At 47.1% G+C, this 23,560-nt stretch overlaps 3 long non-coding RNA genes across 5 annotated transcripts in view; 2 read left to right on the forward strand and 1 right to left on the reverse strand.

The window, feature by feature from the left end:
* LOC103550212 (uncharacterized) overlaps positions 1 to 23,560 on the forward strand; it is a 107,912-nt gene that overhangs the window by 20,839 nt on the left and 63,513 nt on the right. The gene's annotated exons all lie outside the window — the stretch shown is intronic.
* Positions 895 to 21,710, reverse strand: LOC103550213 (uncharacterized). Of its 2 annotated transcripts, none has more exons than XR_544711.2 (3): positions 21,400 to 21,710; positions 2,971 to 3,138; positions 895 to 2,081 (listed from the first exon to the last, which is right to left on the reverse strand). It is a non-coding gene; the product is annotated as an uncharacterized lncRNA (long non-coding RNA). The 2 variants fall into 2 exon arrangements; XR_544710.2 differs by lacking the exon at positions 21,400 to 21,710 and adding an exon at positions 9,163 to 9,279 and having other exon boundaries at positions 898 to 2,081.
* LOC139079373 (uncharacterized) lies at positions 10,099 to 18,129 on the forward strand. Its single transcript, XR_011532963.1, has 2 exons — positions 10,099 to 10,390; positions 15,925 to 18,129. It is a non-coding gene; the product is annotated as an uncharacterized lncRNA (long non-coding RNA).

The following is a 23,560-nucleotide window of genomic DNA, read 5'->3' on the forward strand; positions in this document are numbered from 1 at the left end:
TAAAATGGGGTTAATATCAATATACTGGATGACCCGAAGGGGAAATCATGATGCTATATACACAGACTCCTTCTGAGAAAAGTAGTACAACCGGTCTTTTCCCAATGTGGCTGCCACGGCTTGTGCAGCATGCTTTGCTGGTGGTCCAATTTTACTCGCTTGGAGGCAGAAGACAGGATGAGGTCTGGGACACAAGCTGGAAGCAACCACACAATGGAGGTCTTGGCTGGGCCAGAGCTGAAGTTAGATTTGTCTGGCATGAGGAGTATGGGTCACTCCTCTCCCCAGGCATATGGTCCTCTCAGGAGCTGTTTCTGCTGAAGAATCTCTTGGGAAAGAAGCCTTGAGCAGCATTCCCATTTGGGATTCAGAAATTGATAAGTAAGTCTGAGAGCCTTCCAGGCTATAGAAGGGGAGGCTGGGGTCCCTGAGACAGCATTTAACATCAATGAAGGAGGCCCTAAACTCAACCATGGGGAGGGGAGGTGTCCCAGTGAGCAAGGCTGCATTTGCGAGGTGGGAAGGACTTGATCAGTGATCTTTATGGTTGACTCTTTAGCTTCCCTTCAAGCCGACTGCAGTCATCCCATTGCCCTTGCCAGAGACTGGTTTAAGAATAGGCATACGTGAAATTCCGGCCAAGGAGACATAAAGGGAATTCTACAGGGCACTTTGGGGAAGTTTCCATGCTTCTAAGAAGCAGACACGGGAAGAGCGTCCTTTTCTTCCTTTGGATGTTATTGCATCTAGTGAAGGCGCCTTGTTACCACAAAGGGAGCCAACTGGGAGACAAAGCCAATATCTTGAGGACAGCAAAGCAGAGACATAAAGACAACCTGGGTCCTTGACACCTTGAGCCGCTCATTGTACAACACCTGGAACCCACTACTTCTGGAATTCCCATTAGTGAGATAATTTATTTCCTTACATATTTGAATCTGGGTTTTCTGTTACTTGTGGCTAAAGCATCCTAACCAACAGAGCATGGGCCTGGAATTCCTACATTACCTGGTGGGAGCTTACAGCTAATAAAATATCGGTATTAAGATGATGTAACTGGTATCTTCACAGGCTGGTAACACCAGGACAATGGGGCCATTCATGCTTCTATACATGCCAGGTGTGACTCTTACTTGACAACCCGGCTGAGCTAGGAATATTGTATCCTCTGCTTTTTTCCCTTTAATTAAAGGAAATCTGACTCTGAGTCCCTAATCCTGTTCAGTGGGCAGATAATCTGTCATTCTGGGAGCTCAACCTTCTGAAAGATTGTGCCTAACTGGCCAAAAGTATAGAGGCGTCCCACCCACTCATCAGCCAACAGCCCACACTGAGTTTTCCTCTGATGCTTCAGGTCTCTTCCAGTTTGGTTGATTTTGCTGTTTCTGAGTCATACTTGGGGCCCAGGAATCTTGGTGAGGCTGGAAACCCAATGCCTAAGCCCTAATGTCCTCTGAGATCTGACCCTTACCCAGGACCCTGCAATGCCTTCTGTTCAGGTCCAAGGAAACATCAGGCCCAAAATGGAGTCACTCGTGCTAAGCCCCACATCAGCAAACCAAGACTTAATTGCAGTTTCAGCCTCTCCCAGGAGTGGAATTTTAAACCAATCAGTCTGGAATGTCCTGGTCCACACTAGTAATCTGCCTGATAAGACCCCTGCCTTCCCCTAAGGGAAGGTGACCTTGTCTGAAACAATCTACTCTTTGTTTTTATAACTTCCTCTGTTCGGCCCCCTTCTGCCAATAAAAACTTTCCATTCTGTACAGCTCCTGGAGCTCCCTTCTCTTTGCTAGACGGGATACTGCCCAATTTGTGAATCGTTTAATAGAGCCAATTAGACCTTCAAATTTACTCAGTTGATTTGTTTTTTAACAGTTCTCATAATCAGCGCTGTTTTCTGTCTTTTCTGTCTTCCTGGTCTCTGAGCACTCTCCTTTCTCTTTCCTGGCCCTTCAAAGCCCTCCTCCACCTTTTTCCTCAGGGCGTCTGCATCAGCTCCTTCATGAGCCAGACTTTTACCACAGACAGGAAGATCTGTGAGCTTCAAGCTGCTTCTGCTTTCTGTCCTGCAAGAATTCCTAAGGCAAGAAAAACAAAAAGCCTGACTGACAGTGCCTGCTTGGAAAGAGAAGGCAATGGAAAAATACAGCGAATGAATTAATCCCCAAATTATCTTGTCACAGGTACCTCACAGGTGACAGGAGAGAACTCAGGCCAATAGGAAGGCTGGCTTCATGCTGAGTGGCAGCCAGACAACCAATGAGAGTGAGGCAAAGAGAAGGAAGGTGGGTCCTGAGCACCCCTGGGAAACTTTCCGGTCACTTGTGAAACCTGCCTCACAGCCTGGGATTGAGAGCCTGGGGACCCCGCTGTCGCTTTCCTATCTCAAGTTCCTGGGTGTTCTAAAAAATACGTTTCCATTCCTATAAGCATTCTGTCTGTCTGTCTTGTGGTCACATGTGGGTCCACTATAAATAGCAGCCTCACCAGGAGGTGGGAAGGATGAAACGGGGTGATGTGCCTGAAAGGTCTTTGAGTCATTCAGCATGCAGGGAGGTGCTGGCATCCTGCCCAGGGCTGTTCCCCAGCCTCCTCTGCAGAGCTCACCCTTCCGGTCAGCTTGTGTCTGCCACAGCCCTCCAGGTGGCACCGGAAGTCCTGAGCTCTGGACTTGCCTCAGAGATAAACAAGAGCTGCAGAAGCATATGCCGCTGGGATTTAGATAGTACCTTCCCACCCACAGGGGAAAGGACCTTTGAGATCATGAGGGCCAACTCCCTAGTTTCGCAGGGAAGGGTTCTGAGGCCCAGAGAGGCCAGGGCACCTGGCTAAGGTCCTGAAGTTATAAGCGGATAGAATCAGGGTGTGGGCTCTTTGGCCCCAGCCATCCCTGATCACCCTGCTCTCCCTGTCCTGGTTCTGCCTCTTGACCCTGATTGTCCCCTCCAGTGCTTTGGAATGACTGACCTGTGCTATCTTGGAGCTGCCTTTGCGGCCAGCACACCTTGCTGCTGAAGGCTCTCTCCCGGCTGTTGGGCTGTGGGATGATTAACTCAAGGACGAGGAAGGCGTGGCGAGCCCACAGGCTGCAGGTCGGGGCTGGGCTCTTGCTCATCTCCGTCATCCTCAGAGCATCTTTAGAAAGAAATGGGATTGCGGGTTACTCAGAAGACAGCGCTGGGTGTTTCCCAGTCTGCAGGTATCCTCTGGGCATGCTTGTTTGTGACTTTCTGACCTGAAGCATTTCAGGCTGGAGATGACCTTCAGTCGAATGACCTCGCCATGGGGCAAGCAGGTCTGGGGTTTTTTGCCTCCCATTTTCTCCATGAGTCTAACAAACCCCTCAGGGCTTTTGGATGCAGGCAGCCTATGCCCACACTGTGAGGAACAGCAGTGTGCTGGATTGGCACGCTTGGGCAAAGCCCCTACCCTCTATCAAATGGGGACAATACTCACTTTGGAGGGTGGTTGTGAGGATTAAATAAGGTAATGGAATGTAAAGTGTTTAGCCCAGTGTCACACACACGGTAAGCACTCAACAAATGTTTACTGTTATTGCTATTATGATTATTTTCATCGTGTCACTCAGCTAGGCTCCTTACTGCTGCCTGCCTCAACTCTCTGCCTGGTCTGAGAGATCTGTCGGTCCTCTTCCTCCACCCTCTACTTCCCAATCTCATCAAATAGATTTCTTATCACTTACTCCCCAGCATGGACTCCCCTCCCCTCCCCGATACCCCTCAGACACAGACACAGAACACACGCACACACACACAGACACAACCTGTGCCCCAGCTCTGCACATTGCCTCCTGCAAAATCTGGTTGTCAAGGTGCTGAGAGTGTTAACAGAAGTTGTCTTTGGGTGGGTGAAATTGTAGGTGGGTTTTTAAAAGATTTTCTTTCTGTGCTTGTCTGTATTTTCTGATTTGTTTGTCATGGGTATGTATTGCATTTGTGCCAAAAAAACATTATTTTTAATTTTTATAAAATCTACTCACTACCTCTCGGAAAACTTCCCTGAAGGGTCCTGCTGCATTCTGAGCACTCCTTTTAACTTCCCGCCCCCTCAGCATCTTTCTTCTCTGTGCCTTGTACTACATCTGCATTCACTTGTGAGTTGCTCTGGAGATGCTCTTACAGGGGCTCAGCATCCCTGAGCAGGCATTAGGTGCCTTGAGGGTAGAGGCTGTACCATCTTGCCTGTAGAAACAGCTCGATTGTTTCTTAGCTGACTTCAGCTCTCCACCCTTTTCTCTGCACCACGGACCCCAGGTGACTGAGAGAAGTCAAGAGTGCTTGGTTAGAGCAGGGCTTGGTTTTCCCCAGCTGAACTTCCCATTGTCCCCATTTTACAATACCTAACCCAGGGCTAGCAGCAGGGCGCAGATTCTGGGACCCCGATAGATACACAGGGCAGCTTTCAGCAGCGATTGGTTGTGTCTTGGGGCGGTATCTTAACCTGGGCGTGAATTTAACTTAGATCTTGCAAAATCTCCAGACAGCTACTTGTGTGACACAGCAGAGTGGGTCTCAGGTACCATGGCCACAGGCAGGAGAGAGTCAGTGGGGCACGGTATATGGAAGTGCTGGGAGCGTCATACTAAAGGGGAGCAGTCTGGGAAGTCTTCAGAAAGGAGGTCAGTCTAGGAGGACCTGAAAGGATAGGTGAAGAGATGGAGGGACCCAGGTAGGGAGAAGGCAGCGTGCTGGGCGAGGTACAGAGGAGAGAGGGCAGGAGGGCGAGAGGTTAGGAGCTGGCTGATGGGGCTGTGGATATAGCAGTAAAGACTAGTGGTTAAGATCAAGCTCTGGAGTCAACAGACCTGTGTTTGAGTCATTAACTAACTATGTGATTTGGGAAAGTTACTTACCCTCCACAGGCCTGAGTTTTCTTATCTGTGTAATCCAGCTAATGGTCGTTCCTTAGTATTAGCATTTTTATGAGGAGTTAATGAATTAATGCTTATAAAATACATTTTAAACAGCCAATAAATCCTAGCCAAGGTTACTGCTATTATTGTATTATAATTATTATTATAAACCCATACTTGGCATTTGTTTTCCAGAAGAATCTCATTGCACCTCCATTCGGGCCCTTCTTTCTCCTGCATTTGCTCACCTGTGTTCATGCATCCATCACATAATACTAGTAGTACATAATACCCATATATTATATGTAATAATAATATAAGAATAGCTAACATTTAAATTGCATATTCTATGTGCCAAGCATTGTACTAAGTACTTTACATGTATGAAACTCACTTAATCCTCCCAATAATGCTATGAAGTAGGTACTAGTATCATCCACATTTTATCAAGGATGAAATTGAGATACAGAGAAGTTAAACAGCTTGCCCACGGTCACACAACTAGTAAGTGACAAAACTAGAATTTTTGGTTCCAAGAATCAGGTTCAGAACCCAGGTTCCTAACTACTTGGCTATTGAACACCCTTGCTATTTTCAAAGACTCTGGGAAAAATGGAAGGACAAAAATGTAAATTAAACCCTGATCCCACCCGCAGGGAGAGAGTAACCAGGAGGCGTGATAAGACACAGTAAGATCGTACCCACCCAAGGCAGTGTGATCACAGCTGCCTGGAGGCCTAGCTGGAGCCCATGTAGGCCTCTTGGCATGCCTGGGTTGTCACTTGTGATCAGCTTGGGTCATCAGATGAATTCCCTGTTGTAGGCTCTCTAAAAAGACCCCAGTAACGGAGTGCATTGCTGATACCTTGTAGCCACAGTTGGTGCCCCCTGCCCCATGGAAGGCTGGAGGATAGAATGTGTTGGGTGGGTATAAACCCACCCACAACTGACTGAAAATATAACTCAAAGTACAGAGCCGATAGAGCGCGGGTGGGGTCATTTTCTCGCTGGGTCTTTGGGTCAGTCACTGGCTGGCCACCTATTTTTTAGTTCTGTGTTCTGTACTGGATATTACACAGAAAGCATGTTTTGTCTTTTTTTTTTCCCTCTTGAGCACACTTCTAAAATCCCTAGGATTATTCCTCGTGGCCCTTCCCAGCTTCAAAAGGCTGATGCTTAGTATAAACGTTTACAATGTGGGTGCAAAAAGGATCCCAGATAGTGGTCTCCTGAAGCTGACTCATACCAGCTTGTAAGAACCAATTGTTAAATTTTCCAAGCCAATTGTTAAACACAGCCATTATCAAAGACTGAATTATAGAAACTTACAATTAAATAAATTATATTAAAAACAAAGGTAATAAATATTCAAAACTCATACTTCATAATTCCTTGCCCACACGGTATGCTATTGCATACCCAACTCCGCACTCAGCAGCGTGACATGGGCAGCTTGAAAGTGGCTATGGGGGTAGTATTTACACGACAGGAAGCAGCCAACACTACAAAGCAGCGCCCTCCTCGCCAAGCCCGTCGTCAACATTTCTCTGCACACCCTCCTTAGAGATAATCAAATCTTGTGATTCTCACCGTGTTTCAGCCAAGGGCATCCGCTGGGTGTGCCCGGTTGCCACCTGGAGGAGGAGGAGGTGAGAGCCGTGGGGCTCTGCCCCAAGCTAGGCCAGCAATAGGGTTGGTTGTTTTCAATATGAACTTATGTGTAAGATTTTGTTTGAGTAAAGTTCTTTTCACAGTTAAAAACAATTGCAAATGACTAATCCAGTCTAATCTTCTTATCTTACAGTAGGAAACGGAATTTTTTACCCTTCAGATGCAGAACAGTAAAGTGACTGACCTGGTCCACTGCCTGATATGAAGGAGCTGACACTATGGCCCCCACAGGAGGAGAGAGACTCCTGCAGACACTGGCTGGGGGCTTCCCTGGGCCCCGAGCCTCAGAGACCCTCTCCTTGCTCCTCTCAGATAGGTGGTCCTCCCCAGAGCTGCCCGCACTTGCCGCTTTGCCTGGAGAGGCAGTGGACTCCCAACCACACCTTATACGTGCTTTTCTCCATAATAGAAACCCCCTCTGATACCAGGATGACTGGGTGCTTTTCTGAGCCCATCTTCCCAACCGACGTGAGGCCAAGTTGAAAACCTTACCCTCACAGACAGGATTTTAAACTTGCTCTCGACTGTTGGTTGAGGAAATCTGCTTAACGTCTTATGAAACAGACAAAACAAAACAGCCATTTTATTTTTTATCTAGCAAAGGCAGAACTGGATGTCAGTGCCTGCTGGAGGGCAGGTGGACGTGGCGGTGGTCGGGGGTGTGGTTGATAGGGAAGAGCAGAAGGGTGGCAAAGTGGGGAGAGAAGAGGATATGGGAGCGAAAAGATAAAAGGAAACATTTAAAAGAATCACTTTTAGGGGTAAGAAAATTTAGCTACAGGTGTCAAGGAGCATACAATTTCCTGAGACTTTATCAAGTCTTACCAATTGCTTCCTTCTAGCAAAACCTGATCTCCTGTGTTATCGGTTAGCTTTATAAGTCAACCCAGTTACCCAGTGCCCTGTGAGCACATGAACGTGTTGCACAAACATATCTTTGTGGTAACACCACAATGAAGAACTCTGTCATAAATGTTATATTAGTCTGTAGGGCTGCCATCACAAAATATCACAAGCTGGGGGACTTAACAGAAATTTATTTTCTCACAGTTCTGGAGGCTGGAAGTCCAAGATGAAGGCGTGGGCAGGTTTGGTTTCTTCTGAGGCCTCTCTCCTTGTCTTGCAGGTGGCCGCCTTCTCCCTGTGTGCTCACGGGGTCTTTCCTGTGAGTGCACATGTCTGGTGTCTGTGTGTTCAAATGTCCTTTTCTTACAAGGACACCAGTCAGACTGAATGAGGGCCCATCCTAATGGCCTCATTTTAACTTAATCACCTCTTTAAACACATCTCCAGGGGCCAGCCCGGTGGCACAGCGATTAAGTTCGCATGTTCTACTTCGGCGGCCCGGGGTTCACCGGTTCAGATCCTGGGTGCAGACATGGCACTGCTTGGCAAGCCATGCTGTAGCAGGCGTCCCATGTATAGAGTAGAGGAAGATGGGCATGGATCTTAGCTCAGGGCCAGTCTTCCTTAGCAAAAAGAAGAGGATTGGCAGTAGATGTTAGCTCAGGGCTAATCTTCCTCAAAAAAAAAAAAAATCTCCAAATATCGTTACATTTTGAGGTCACTCAGATGTCTGAGATAATTCATACATTGAAGTTAGGACTTCTACATATGACTTTTGGGGGATACAATTCAGCACATAAATATTTAGGGACCATTTATCCTACACTACATGAATAGGACCTTGGCCACATACTGGGATATTAACGGGGCCCCGTCATTGATCCTGAGAGGTTTTATCATGTGCACAAACTGACTGCCATGCCTCAGGCTGAGAGCTCATCATGTGATGTGCCTTTAAAAACAACCTCACATTGGCTTAAAGAATTTTGAATTTTGAATTTTTATCTCTTCTTCAATTTGCCTTTTTCTTCTGTTTTTCCAAGAATTTATTTTCACAGTTGGGACATCCTTAAAGGATTTTCAATGTGAGTGGAGCTACTGATGACATGCAGGCTGAGCATGGCTGAAAGTAGGAGAGGAGAGATCATCGGTCAAGGGAGAGCAGGCAGGCGAATGTCAAACTGTCCCCATCTAGACCGTGGACTGAGTCCTTCCTCTTGGGCTGCGTCACCGTCCTTCCTTCTTTCCTGAATCCAGTAGTGCTTGTCAGGCATCTGAAATGGCTGGGCAACTGCAAATACGCAGGTGACTGATGTTATCAAGTCCCTGCCTTTATGAGTTTATAGTTCAACTGTGTTAACTATTAAAGAAAACGACTGAAATAAACACAATCCTGCCTTACCAGCAGAGAGGATCCTAAAGGGATCATGACCAGCAAGTCTCTTGTCTTCCTTCCTGTCTTCCCATACACACACATTCAAATGAATCCGAAATACAAGTTTTAGGTGTCCATCTAATGACACCTGCCCCAACCACTTGATGTTAAGAACCGAGGTGTGTTCTCCACAGCCCCAAGTGTCCTTTGCATGAAGTGGATACTCGGTATATACTCACTGATTTGACCTGAATCTCCAAGAGGAAAGATAGTTTAACCAAAACCACTACAATACTCAGAAATGTCGTCGCTGTCAGAGAGCGGCAGGAGGAGAGGTTTGATTACTTGAGAAAAAAAAGCCCAGTGGCTGTGGGAAAGTTGTCACCCTCCTTACCTCAAGGACATCAGGGGTCTGTGCTCTTCTTCAAGTAATGAGTTGGAGACAAGGGGCTAGCGGAGAGTTCCACCTGAATTTCCTGCCACCATTTCAAGCTGTGGACTTGAAGAGCCTATGACTTTGGTTAATTGCCCTGTGGTCTGCTCTCTATAAATAGCAGCTTCTTCGTGGGTAACCCAGGGCTGCCTCTGAAATTGCCAGACTTGGAAATTACATCAACCCAGTTCAATAGGTACTTATCGTGTAGCTCAAGAGAAGGGTGCTCTCAAACAGCTTAGATGACAAGTAGGGAAGAACCCAGGAGTCTGGAGAGGTAGCTTAGAAGAAGGTTGGCCTTTGTGTTTTGAAGATTTCTCTCTAAGATCTAAGCACTGGACCCCAAAACAAAGGATAAGTAGAACCCAGGTGCTAGGTGGGAAAATATAGGTCTAGAAAAGTGGAATCCTTCTCGTTCTACACTGGTGATTGATTTGATGATTAGTCTAATCCAAATGTGGACTTGTGTTCCCTGGGCCGGTGACAGTTGTGGGTAGAGGCATATGACCCTGTAAGAAATGAAAATCGGGTGCAGGAATGAGGGAAGGGGAGAAGGGGGAAGGTTTCTGGGAGAGGCTAAAACTGATAAAATGTTCCTCAATCATTGTTATGTTTCAGATAACAGATACCACTTGAACATTAAGCAGAAAAAGATTTAATTTAGGAAATGAAGGGCTTAAAAATTCATGGATGGGCTAGTAGAGCAGGTCCTAGGCTACACCTCCAGCAGCAACCAGCGGAACACAGCAGAAATGTCAGCTGGGGTGGCTGCTACTTGTGTCACAAGCAAGAAGCTGGGGGAATCAGGAAGCCACCACAGTAAGTGTGGCTCCAGAACTACACCACTTTACCTACGTCCGGGGATCAGGAAACCACCTCCAGGGCCAGATCGTACCCACTTGATCTGCCTGGGCAAAAATGGAGGCTCTACTTCCTGCTTCTCTGCACTCAGGAAGCCAGTGACAGGGCACTGGGGCTTCTGCTGGTAGTGCAGCAAAAGCTCAGCGCCTGCATGACCACGTTTGCCAGGAAACAGCAGATGAAGCAGACCACAGCCTCTCAGATTTCAAGAGGGTGTGTCCGATGTGCACTCTTCCACATGGGAGCAGCTCTGTTAGGACAACACTCCTGCCTCCCTCCGTCCCTTCACACACTCCTTCCCTGGGTGGGGGAGTGACACATCTGACTGGTAAGTTTGGAAGAAGAGCCTTTGCGTGCACGGGCCAGTCCTCTCCTCTTCTCTTTCTTTTGGGAGTCAGTTGCCCACAGGGAGCATGTTTTCTGCTCTGCAATTCCAGGGACGAGCTTCCCCTGCCGGGGAGGAATATGGTTTTCCCGAGTTGCCTGTGACTGGCTGTGTAGATTGGGCTAAGATTGGAGTTCAGTGTTAGGAAGCTCACGTGCCTACAGTTACACTTGCTAATATCAGACTTAGCAGAAATAAAGGTAATGTTTTGACCTCTGTATGCCAGCATTTTCTTTTCTTTCCTTTCCTTCTTCTTGTTTCTCTGTTGATTCAGGAATCGGGTGAGGAAACTAGGGCTGGAGAAAGGGGCTCAAACTCCTCTTGTGCTCTGGGCTGACACCAGGCACGTGGGCTGTCACGGTGCCTCCTGTTCATGACCATCAGCACTTTTCAAAGCGTTTCACACCTGCGTCTCATGTGACTCTCTCAACAACCTGTTCACAAAGGCAGCACAGGATCTACTGGCTGAGGAGCTAAGGCTGCGACTCTTAGCGCTTCCAGCCTTTTTCATATCATGATACACATAGGAAATTGAAAAAAGTAACATGTATATTAAAAATATATCTATAAAATATGTATACATGCATAATTATACACATATACATACATACATATAATATCTTTCTATCATCTATCTATGTATCTATCTACTCTATCATCTATCTCACTATGGAAAAAGGCTGAGGCTGCTGGTGCCAGAGATGAAGAGCCCAGAGATTCTGGCTGGCCAGGCCGTGCCCAGCTACTCCAAGCACTGAGAAGGTCAATCTCTCAGCATACCTGTAACCCATTCTCTGCCCATGAGTTGGGAAGTTCTAGCTAGTTCAAGGCCATAAATTAATACATAGAAGTTTGAACCCAGATCCCGAGTCCAAACTGAAAGAATCTCAAACATACGGGGGAAGCATCTGTTACCCTCATACGTCCTCACTAAGGCTTACTGGGTCAGAGATGTCTTCTCACCTGGCCTGTGTCTGGTGGACCAACACCTACCCAGAGATGCAGTCTGCCTCCTGTCAAGTCTCCTTTCTGAACCAGAGCAGGTTTTCTAACTACCTTCTGGAGAGCGGAGATCAGGGGAGTCTGCATGAAGGTCCCCTGATCTGGGAGGGCCTTCCCAGTCTGGTCTAGCACCCCTCCATGGGGAGGGCAGTACCTGTTAGACAACCAAGGCACTTCCCTGCTTGCGAATACAGGCACAGCCCTCCTCTCCGATGCGATCAGGACAGCAGATGGTCCATTAATTAAAAATATTGTTCAAAGTGGTAACCATGAGAAACATACCTTAAACATCTTATTTTAACTGAAAGCCTATACAGGTTATGTTCAGGCGCCATTTTTTTAGGGTAGGATCAAGGCATTTTCTTGGAGCAGGCTTCTATCAATCGGAGTCCTGCTTTCTCCCTCTTGTGTTAGCCCACAATCACTTATTTTACATATGTTTATTGCATTCCTACTATGTGCCAGACATATTCTAAGTGCTGGGGATACAGCAGTGACCAACACAAAGTCTCTGCATTCATGGAGTTTACATTCTATTGGAATCTCCTATAAATTTCGGTTTGGCTTTCTTTAAGATAGAGCGAGAACTTAAAGACACAGGCAATCTGAGTCCAGAATTATCTTAAGATGTTTGTGATTTTTTCCCCCAATCTTTTCCACGTCTTTCCCATGCCAATTCAATAGCAATTTTTTTGTGTGACTTGTCCTTATCAGTTTTCCTAGGAAGAAGAACCCTTTTTACACTCACATTTCATTGCTTGTCACAATAATTAAATTACATAGTCAGAATTGCAAGTACAATGGGCAGAAATGGGTTTGGGAACAAACAGCACTGACCCCTGGTGAGTACTCGGCTCAGTTTGTGGGAGCAGAATTACCTGAGAGCGTCTCTACCCCTTGAGGATCTGGGATGCCGTGGGCATCAGAGGGTTTTACAGAGGAATCAGAGCATCCGGTAACCTGGCGACGTGGGTAGGTACAGGTCAGTGTTAAAAGCTTCTGCCACATTGATCACCTATCTTCTCCAGACCAAATGCATATTGGACTTTGAGAGTGGCTCATGTCATTCTTTTTTTTGAAGGGCTCAAGTACTTCTTTACAAAGGTGGGGGAAACAAGCAGTTCTACTTTTTAAAAAAAATTTTTTTAGGGGCCGGCCCGGCGGCGCAGCGGTTAAGTTCGCACGTTCCGCTTCTCGGCGGCCCGGGGTTCGCTGGTTCGGATCCCGGGTGCGGACATGGCACTGCTTGGCAGCCATGCTGTGGTAGGCACCCCACGTATAAACTAGAGGAAGATGGGCACGGATGTTAGCTCAGAGCCAGGCTTCCTCAGCAAAAAAAAAAAAGAGGAGGACTGGCAGTAGTTAGCTGAGGGCTAATCTTCCTCCAAAAAAAAAATAATAATAATAATAAAAAAAAAAATTTTTTTTAAAGGCAGTAGACATGAAATGAAGTTTTTGTTGCTGTTGTTTTCTGGTGAGGAAGATTGGCCCTGAGCTAACATCTGTTTGCCAAACTTCTTTTTTTTTTCCTCCCCAAAGCCCCCCAGTACATAGGTGTATACCTTCGTTGTACGTCTTTCTAGTTCTTCTGTGTGGGATGCTGCCTCAGCATGGCTTTATGAGCGGTGCTAGGTCCACAACCAGGATCCAAACTGGCAAACCTCAGGCCACTGAAACGGAGTATGTGAACTTAACCACTCAGCCATGGGGCCGGCCCCAGTAGTACTTTTGTTTAGCTAGGTTTTGTTTTTTATAAAATTCATAAAGGGGAATATATTTGTGTGTGTCATCTTGTGCGTGATATCTCATGTGAACGTTGTCCTTTTCTCCACACTCCTCCCTTATGGATGTCCCGTCAGGTGACACAATCACTACCTCAGGCACATGCCACTTCCTCCCCCAGGATAAGGCAGCGCCAGCACCCATGCTTCTTGTGACCTGCAAATCCCATCCCTCGGGCCCCAACTGGGTCTCAGTGCATTTTCCCTTAGCTCAAGTCTGCAGGCTCTGCAGGGGAAGCAGTAAACTCTAGTACATGATGAGGGCAAAGGAGGAGCAGCAGGGGAAGCCTGGCCTCTTTCCATCTGAGGCAAATGTAAATCACCACCCCAAAATGCAGATTTCTTCAGAAAGCATCACAATCTGGGCTTCTTTACTTTTCATGAAAAAATGCATATTTCTCTTATTATTGTGACTAGGCCCCTATTTTCCTGGCCTAGATTTCATGACAGAGTCCCTTCTATGAACTGAAAATGCCCCCCACTCCGAACTATTCAGGACAAATGGTACTATGTTCAAATAGGGTACCTCTGATGTCCAAGTTTCTCCCCATAGCAGAGGTGGAGTATTCCGTCCATCCTCTCCAGTAAAACAGCCGCTCTGGGAGGGCCAGCTCCCTCCCATCTGTGAAGGGATGGGAAGAGAATGGGTGCCTATATAACCTGACAACAGCGCACCCAAAAGAGCCAGCCATGTTAGAAACAAACAGGCAATAATAATGCTAAAAAGCCAACGATAAAGATTGTTCAGTGTCCCACAATGCTCCTAAGGCGACAGAGAGATGACAGAGATCATGTAATCCAACCTGCTTAAGTTACAAATACGGAAACCGAGACAGGGGGGTGAAATGACTTGCAGAAGGCAGAGCCGGCCCGAGGCAAAGCTGGGCTAAGGAGTCTCTGACATTTCGTCATTTGTTGCATCTACTATACCAGCTGTTCTAAAAGTGTGGTGCATAGACCCCCAAAGACCCCTGCGACACTTCTAAGGTGCTCATGAAATTAAAACGATGTTCATAATAATACTATGATTTTTTTGCCTTTTGCACGGGGTCGATATTTGTCCTAAAGGTGCAAAAAGCAGTGGTGGGTAAGATGCCTAGCATCTGAGCATGCATCAAGGAGGGCCCCAAGCCGCGCCAGCCGCCATTGCCACACTTGCAGTAAAAACGAATGCCTGTTTCATTTAAGAATGTCCCGATGAAGCAGTAAAAATGAGTAATCTTATTAAATATTGACAGTTTTCAAAACAGTCTGTAAAACAAATTGGGGAATATGCAGTACTTTGACTGGCTTCTGAAGCATGATGCTTAGTTCTAGGAAAAGTACTCAGGCCATAGAGCCATGAGCTGAACCAGCCATTTTTCCATGAAACTTTTCTTTTTTTTTTGCTTGAAATACCAAATGACAAAGAATGCTTTTTTAGACCGGGTATTTGGCAGACATTTTCTCAAAATGAACAAAGGGAGCTTGTCACTTCAAGGAAAACAACTGATAGTATTTGCTGCCAATGATAAAATTTGAGTTTCCAAGTGAAACTAGAGTTTCGGAAAACTTGGCTCTGCTGTTGTGGAGGTTGAGTTTCCCAGTACGTAAGGACTTTTCTAATGAGAACGACAATGATATTCACGAATGTGATTTTGTTTTGACATTGTATAGTGAAATGTGTCAACATTTGGAATATCTGCATAACTCAGTAAACCAGTGTTTTCCAATGACCCATGCACGGTATTACAAAATCGTATATGGGTAAAAGACCCAGTCAAAGGGCACAAGAAACCAATGGATTTTAATGCAGCAGAACACAAAAAGTTCACTGATATGCTTTCACATTCCATACGGCAATTAACCTTTAAAAAACTTGTTATGTTTCGGTACAGTATCAAAAAGAATATCCACAATTATCTAAAAAGGCTATTAAACACTCTTTTCCCAGCTACATATCTGTGTAAAGCTGGATTTTCTTCATATACTTCAACCAAAACAATATATTGAGCACATTGGCTGCAGAAGCAACTATGAGAATCCAGCCACTTTCTATTAATCCAGACATTTAAAAAATCTGCAAAAATCGATACAATGTTATAAACCAATGTTACCTCAATAAAAATAAATAAACAAATAAATATCCTGCTTTAAAACATTTGCAAAAATGTAAAACAATGTCACTCTTCTAACATTTTTTGTTTTGAAAGGTATGGGGTTTTTTAAAAATGAAAATGTGTTATTTATTTTAACATGTAATGGGTTTATTATTGCTGTTTTCATTCCTTTATTTATTTTTTGCTTAGGAAGATCGCCTTGAGCTAACATCTGTGCCAGTTTTTCTCTACTTTTTTGCATGTGGGCTGCCACCTTAGCGCGGTTGCCACTGAGTGGGGTAGGTCCACACCCAGGAACCAAACCCAGGCCGCCAAAGCAGAGTGTGCTGAACTTAACCACTAGGCCATGGGGCCAGCCTCTATTATTGTTATATTTTAATTAATTAATAAATATTTTAGATTTTCTAATAGACATAACCTACACAAATTTTGAGAATGTAAAGGGGTCCTGAGCCTAAAAAGTTTGAGAACCCCTACATCACACCATTCTGCCTTCCAGAAAGTGGACTGCAGGAGACACTTCTTTCCCCTTTACCCAAATAAGCCAAAAACATTACTGCTCTGTCTTTAAACCCAACCTGCCCTCTTCCTCCAGAACTGTTAAGAAAACTGCAAAAGAACTGCAGACTGCTGAAATCACAGGACCCAAGACAAGGAGAGGAGGCAAAAGAAGCAAACAGAGGAGTTTCTCCAGAGCCGGGCAAGGCTGACCACAGACCACCTCCCCTCCGGCAGCCTGGCCGGAGTTGCCGATTTCTTTTTGCCATGTGGCCTGACCCATCCCCTCACGCCGACTCCCCACGTCTCAGCAGTCCCCCGACCCCTTCCTGGGACGCTAGTGTTCTCCAGGACCTCAACTCGTAAAGGGACTTCTTCAAGCTTGGGGCTGACCCCCACCTACAGACCCCTACCCCTGGCCTCCGCTCTGGGGTTGCTGGAAAGGATGCTTTCAGACTGTGCCTCCACCAGCCCCCAGCTCTCAGGCTTAGGGCTGAGATGAAAAGGGAAGGCTCCTGTTTCTGCGCTGAAAAAGAAATGTAAATCTCTCGCAGGCCACGTGCCAGAAGCTGCCAGGAGGCCATTTCCCTGTTAGTAAACAGGGCTGCCTGGGCCATCTTTCTCTTCTTTAATAACCTGTGGGGCACCTATTGATTGCACATGCTGGTCCCTCATAAATTAGAACAGAGATGCCTTCCGGTTGCTCTGGAGCCGCGTGGATGGAGAAATTGGCTCACTAATACTTCATGCTCACAGAGCACAGCGTATCGCACCACATAAACATGAAGAATATGTATCATCGGGCGCTGAGAACGCACGGGAAACAACTCTGTCAGCTGTGGAGGCTTCTAGGCACGCTGCAGATTTTAATTAGGCAGCTTCTCCCACCCATACTGGAGGCCGACAGAAATGCTGATTGCGTGCCTCCTGCTGCAGAGGCTCTCCTTTCAGATGGGCGGGAGCACAAGCTCTGGTGGGTAGGAGATGGGCCTGCTCCCATCTCTACTCCCTCACCAGGATGAGAGCCAGCAAGTAGGAAAGGAATGTTCATAGGAAAGGAATGTTCATCTCTTGAGCTATGGCGGAGAGAGCACCGAGTGAGAGTCAAAAGAATCAAATTAAAACACTTTTTAAACTCATCCTTCAGCTACTTACAGCTGTGTGATCTTGGGCAGGCCCCTTCATCTCTCTGAATCTCAGCATCTCATCTGGACGGTGGAGAAAGTGATAATACCTAGGTGGTTGTAAGGTCTGAGGAAAATAAGGCCTGCCTGGTGCATCCTGTACGCTACAGTAATACTTGCTGAAAACTGAATTCAAATCCGTTAAAGACATGACAGTAGGTACAAGTCTGAAACTATTTCTTTCTCCCACCTCCAAACTCTGGCACCAGGAACTCTCACCACTACCGCTAGCCAACACCTTGCTCTTTAAGCAAGAAGTGAGGCCACAGCTTGATAAATTGGAATGTTACTCTCACCCCTCTGTCTTCCTGTGCCCCTCCTGACTTCGCTTCTGAATTTAAAATTCATTTCAGAGGGAACCTCTCTAAGGTGAATAGTAAACGCAGATGAACACACCAGCATAGCTTACTTAACATTCTACTGAAAAAGCCTGGCCCCACCTGCCCACATTTGGCAGAACCTTCAGAGTTTCTCTAACTTTAAGCAGACCCCGGGCAACTGGGTCCACTTATGCTTTCCTGGAGTAAGTGGCACTTTCCTCACGGTTCCACCATGGTCCCTTTTGCCATTGCTAATTAAAATAGACCAGAAGGATAGTGTGTATCGCCACATTTTCCTACCCGTTCCCCTGGTCCTGGGAAAGATATCTGATTATCTGCTGCTCTGGGATGAAGAGTGTAGTGGGTTGAATGGTGGCCCCCAAAAGATATGTCCGTATCCCAGAACCTGGGAATGTGACCTTCCTTGGAAAAAGGGTCTTTGTAGATGTAATGAAGTGAAAGATCTTGAGATGAGATCATCCTGGATTATCTGATTGGGCCCTAAATCCAACACAAAATGGGCCTATAAGACACAAAAGGAGGGTCCGGCCCGGTAGTGCAGCAGTTAAGTTCGCACGTTCTGCTGCAGCGGCCCGGGGTTCACCGGTTCAGATCCTGGGTATGGACCTATGCACCGCTTGGCAAGCCATGCTGTGGCAGACATCCCACATATAAAGTAGAGGAAGGTGGGCACAGATGTTAGCTCAGGGCCAGTCTTCCTCAGCAAAAAGAGGAGGATTGGCAGCAGATGTTAGCTCAGGGCTAATCTTCCTCAAAAAAAAAAAAAAAAAGACAAAAGGGGAAAATAGAGATAGAGGCGAGGTCCGTGTGAAGACTGAAGCTGAGTGAGGCAGCCACAAGCCAAGGGAGTCCAGGGCCTCCAGAAGCTGGAAGAGGCAAGGAAGGACCATCCACTGGAGCCTGGGGAGGGAGTGTGGCCTGGAAGACACTTTGCTTTCAGACATCGAGAACTGAGGGAATACATTTTGGAGGTTCTAAGCCAGTCAGTTTGTGGTATTTTGTTACAGCAGCCACAGGAAACTAACACAAGTGTGCTCCCCGAGCACGGAGCCCCGCTCCGGTTCTTCTTCCACACGAGAAGTTTTCTCCTTACAGGAGAGGATTTGCCTGAGCAGCAGCCTCAGCCAGCCCGGCCAGCAACCAACCCTCAGGGAATCCAAACATGCAGATGGGGCTGTGTCTGAGGCTCTGCAGTGGAGAAAGCATCCTGGGGTGCTTTCAGCATCCATTGGCAGGCAAGGCACAGGAGAAATGGCCTGAATTTTGGTATTAGAGAGACCTTGGTTTAAAACTCAACTTCCCTATCGGCTCTGTGACTCCAGACAAACTACTTGCCCTCTCTGTGCTTCCAGTTCCTCAACTATAAGATGAGGATAATAAGACCTACCTTGTAGGTAGGGACAGATTCAGGATCGGACGTTTGCATAACTTTAGGGATCCTTTTAAAGAAAAAGAATACAAAGTTTCAAATCCAAAATTAGGAGTGTGGCCTTGAAAAGGCCTTGTGCAAGTGAGGGAAGAGGGCATAATTTAAGCCACCTCTGTCCACAGGGTGCTTTGAGGATTGTGGGTAAAGACGTGAAGCCCTAGGCAGGGCCTGGCTCCTAGTGGGTGCTCAGTGAGAGGTGAAGCCGTCTGGATGAAGAATCCTACACCCGAGTGCCCACTGAAAGGTGTGTAGAGATGTTTTTGACACACACAAAAATGGCTGGTAGGTTACGTTCCAAGGCAGGCTGCCAGTTATTGTCTTGATATCCATTTTCCCCTCCTTTTCTGCAACAGAAAACAGACTTTTCTGGGGATGGCCATGTGCTCAGCTAAAAACTAGCTTCCCGAGCACCTCTTGCAGCTAAGTGTGGCCACGAGACTAAGTTCTGGCCAAAAAATATAAACAAAGGGCCGGCCCCGTGGCCGAGGGGTTAGGTTTGTGCACTCCGCTGCAGGCGGCCCAGTGTTTCCTTGGCTCGAATCCTGGGCGCGGACATGGCACTGCTCATCAAACCACGCTGAGGCAGCGTCCCACATGCCACAACTAGAAGGACCCACAACTAATAATACACAACTATGCACCGGGGGGCTTTGGGGGGAAAAAAGAAATAATAAAAAAATCTTAAAAAAACCCACAAGAATATAAATAAAGAGGTGTCAGAGACTTCTACAGGGTCCCTCCAAAATTCACATGTTGATGTCCCAAACCCAGTATCTCAGAATATAATCTCATTTGGAAATAGGGTCCTTTCAAAGGTAGTTAGTTAAGATAAGGTCATTAGGGTGGGCCTTAATCCAGCATGAATGGTGTCTGTAATAAAAAGGGGAAGTCTGGACACAAACACACACACACAGAGAAGATCAAGGCAGAGAGTGCGGTGGGTGATGTTTGTACAAGCTAAAGGACATCAGAGATGGCCAGCACATTACCAGAAGCAAGGGGAGAGGCAGGAACAGTCCTCAGAAGGAACCAACCCTGCTGACAACTTGATTTCAGGTTTGTAGCCTGAAAAATCAAGATAATAAATAAATTTCTTTTGTGTAAGCCATGCACTTTGTGGTACTTGATCACAGCAGCCCTAGCAAACGAATGCAGAGACATGAGCTCTTCTTTACCACTCTTCCATTCTAGCTAGGTCCAGCTAGGAACCTGGGACCCTAAAACCCACACTAGCCCTGGACTGCCTACCTTTGGGCTTATTTTCCTGAAAAATAAGTAAACTTGAAGTTTTCTGGTTGTTATTGTTTTGTTTGTTTTTTGAAACATGTTACTGAACATAATCCTGATACAGAGTTTTGATAAATTAGTTATTCTCTGGAGAGAGGACTAGGATTGGGGCATCCGTGGTAGATGAATTTTAGCTTTATCTATTATGTTTCAATTTTGATATCAAGAATGCATTCTTGGGGCTGGCCCCGTGGCTGAGTGGTTAAGTTCACCCGCTCCGCTACAGGCGGCCCAATGTTTCGTTGGTTCGAATCCTGGGCGCGGACATGGCACTGCTCATCAAACCACGCTGAGGCAGCGTCCCACATGCCACAACTAGAAGGACCCACAACGAAGAATATACAACTATGTACCAGGGGACTTTGGGGAGAAAAAGGAAAAAAAAAGTCTTAAAAAAAAAAAAGAATGCATTCTTTTGCAATTAAAAATAAATATTTTATGGGGCTGGCCCCGTGGCCGAGTGGTTAAGTTCACCTGCTCTGCTTTGGTGGCCCGGGGTTTGCAGGTTTGGATCCTGGGTGCGGACATGGCATGGCTCATCAAGCCATGCTGTGGTAGCATCCCACATAGAAGAACTAGAATGACCTAAGACTAGGATATTCAGCTATGTACTGAGGCCTTGGGGAGAAAAAAAGAAGAGGAAGATTGGCAACAGATGGTAGCTCAGGGCCAATCTTAAAAAAAAAAAGTTGCAGTCTATTTGGACTTCTTTCTATCAATATGGTGGACTCAATACTCTAACGTATTTTCTCACCATAAAATCTGAATATACTGGATAAAATATTATAAATATTTACCTTCCTTGGTCCAAGATCTGTCTCACCTCTCCTACATGATCATTAAAGTCCAAGGCTTTAATTCCACATCTGCCTGCGGGACGCTCCCACATCACTAACTCAGCTCCACTCTGTGCCATCCTTAGCCAGGGGCTCCCTCTGGGCCTACTTCAGTCGCCTGGTGACCTAACCGCTGAGGCGAGCCTCCCAGCCGGTGGGCCTCCTCCGCCAGGTCGGGGGCGGAGGCGCGTCCCAGCGCCCAGAATCTGTGTTAGAGTCAGATTCAACAGGGCCTAGCCTTGCGCGTTCCTTCGAGTCCAGCCCAGTAGCTTCCTGGTGACTGTTTGAGGAAGCGTTTCGCCCCGGCAGAGCACCAGGCAGGCCCACTCCCTTTAAGCATGCGCCACCCCTGTACCCATATTCTCCACCTGCTGCTTCCCTCGGCCCCCTGCTCATGACCCTGTAGGCCGCCCTGGGGCGCACGCTCCCCTGGCCTCCTCTGCTGAAAAGTTCAGGCCCTCCTGGTCCTCCCAGGGCCCTGGGCCTCCTCCTGACCTGGGCTGGAGTCCTCCAGGGGTCAGTGGGAGCAGGTCGGAGGCAGGGCTTCCGAGCTGGAGGGAACTCGGGGTTGCAAGGGCGCAGCGGAGGGCCGGCGCGCTGCGTTCTGGGGTTGCCGAGGGGCCTGCGCGCGGGGCGCCCCATCAGCGCGGGGGCAGGAGGAGGCAGGCGGCCCGCAGCGGAGCAGGGGCGCGGGCGGCGTGGGGGCGCGGGGCCGGCTGTCCCCACACGGACACTGCTCCAACCACAGCGACACGTTTCGGAGGGGGCGGTATCTATCTGGTAGAAGATCTCTGAGGTGAGAGGGCGGCAGGGGGTCTGAGCGCCACCACTTCCTCTGCTTTGCTGAGCGTACCCTTATCAAGCCACCCCTCCTGGTTCTGCCCCTTAAAGAAGCAGACTGAGGTGAAATCTGGCCACCCACTTGCCTGGGAGTCAGTCATGACTGGTGAGTTTCCAGCGCCCTGAGCGCTGAGCATGGCCTTGTGTGAGGAGCCGCTTGGCGCCGCTTCGCAGAAACCGAGCAACGTTTTACGTTACTACAGCACTTAGGAGTCCGAGAGCCCTGGGTTCACCTCCCCGCTCCTCCGTTTATCAGCTGTGTGAAACAGCAGGCGACATGGTCAACATCTCTGTGCCTCACCTTCCCCGTATGTGAGATGAGAATAATCCCGCCTACTTGATGAGGGAGTTGTGTATTAAATGAGATTATATATATAATACGTGCTTATAAATATATGCGCACACACATACTGCGGAAGCAGGACAGGAGAGAGTAATATGACATGTCTCAATTGTTCTTAAACTCTTATTGATTGTTAATGTCCCTCCTTTCGTGTCAGCAGGGTAGGGCATTGTCTTCAGTCTACACAAATGGCTCTTCTTTCCCACCAGGGTCTCAGTAGATACCTGCCTGTGATATTTCAGGGGTCAGTAATCCTGCCTGTGCCCTCCACCATAGCTGTCTATGACAACAGCTACAGTTGGTTGAAAGTCTGCTCATAGAGACAAAGACCCTTTCCGTTCTCAGGCCCTGTTGTCAAGCGAGTGCAGTAGACGTAGAAAAGGAAGATAGCTGACTGGCAAAGGGAGCAGTGGAGAGCCATTGAAGATGTTGAAGCAAGAGTGTCACCGAAACAATCAAATATAGGCATAAGAGGACTAACACTTTTTGAGGATGGCAGCCTGTTGATTACTCAGAAGTGTTTGCAGTTAGGGCTGACCAACCATGGCGCTCCTAGCCTTTGGTTGTGAACGCCTTGTTTTTGTCTACCCACCATCCCTCCCCCATCCTCAGTACCAAGTGGTTCTTTGGTAACCACCCATCTTCCACTCCCTAGTCATGTAGTTTGGGTGGGGAGGACCTCACACCTCCTCACTTCTGGCTCCAGTGGGGCTGTATGACCCAGGCGTGGCAAACCTCAGTCACAGTGATTGGTTGAGGAGTGAGTCCTTTGTCCAGAGAGGGTCAGTGAGAGTCAGCATTGGGACTTTTGCTGAAAGAAGCACTCTTTTTCCACTGAAGTTGCTAAGCTGAGAAGACATGAGCCAAAGCCAATAGTGGAAGCATGGGCAGAGTCTGCCTGAAAATAAAGAACAGAGAGAAAAGCAGGTCTGAGAGGTGGAGATACATAGATTTCTTGTTGCCCTTGCTGAGCACCTGGAACTAGCCATTCCTGAAGATAAGCTTTAAATTACATGAGCTAACATGTTACCTTTTTAGAGACAGCTTGCACTGGGTTTCTGTTAATAGCAACCAAAGGGGTTCTGACTAATTTATCTTTCTATTTATTTTGATGAAAAAAATTTGCAATTTTTACATTGTGGCATAAAAACAGAACTTTGACATGTTTGACAACATACTTTTGACAGTTCTATCTATTTCTGACAAGGACATGCAGGGAAGTTGTGGGAACACATCCTCTGTGTCCGTCCCCCTTCTTTCTAAGTACGCTTTTATTCAGAACTACATAAATGTATGGGAACGATCTTATGATGACGACAATCAGAACTGCACTCCGAGAAGATTACAGCAGTCAGGGGTACCATTAGTGCAGGGAGAGACGACAGGCAAAAAGACTGCTCGGGAGGCCGGTGTAATAATTCACATGAGGAGTAGGGCCCATCTGCACGAGGTGGGAGCCACAGAAATGGGACG

Source organism: Equus przewalskii, chromosome 25 (genome assembly GCF_037783145.1).
Source record: "Equus przewalskii isolate Varuska chromosome 25, EquPr2, whole genome shotgun sequence".
NCBI classification, from domain to species: domain Eukaryota; kingdom Metazoa; phylum Chordata; class Mammalia; order Perissodactyla; family Equidae; genus Equus; species Equus przewalskii.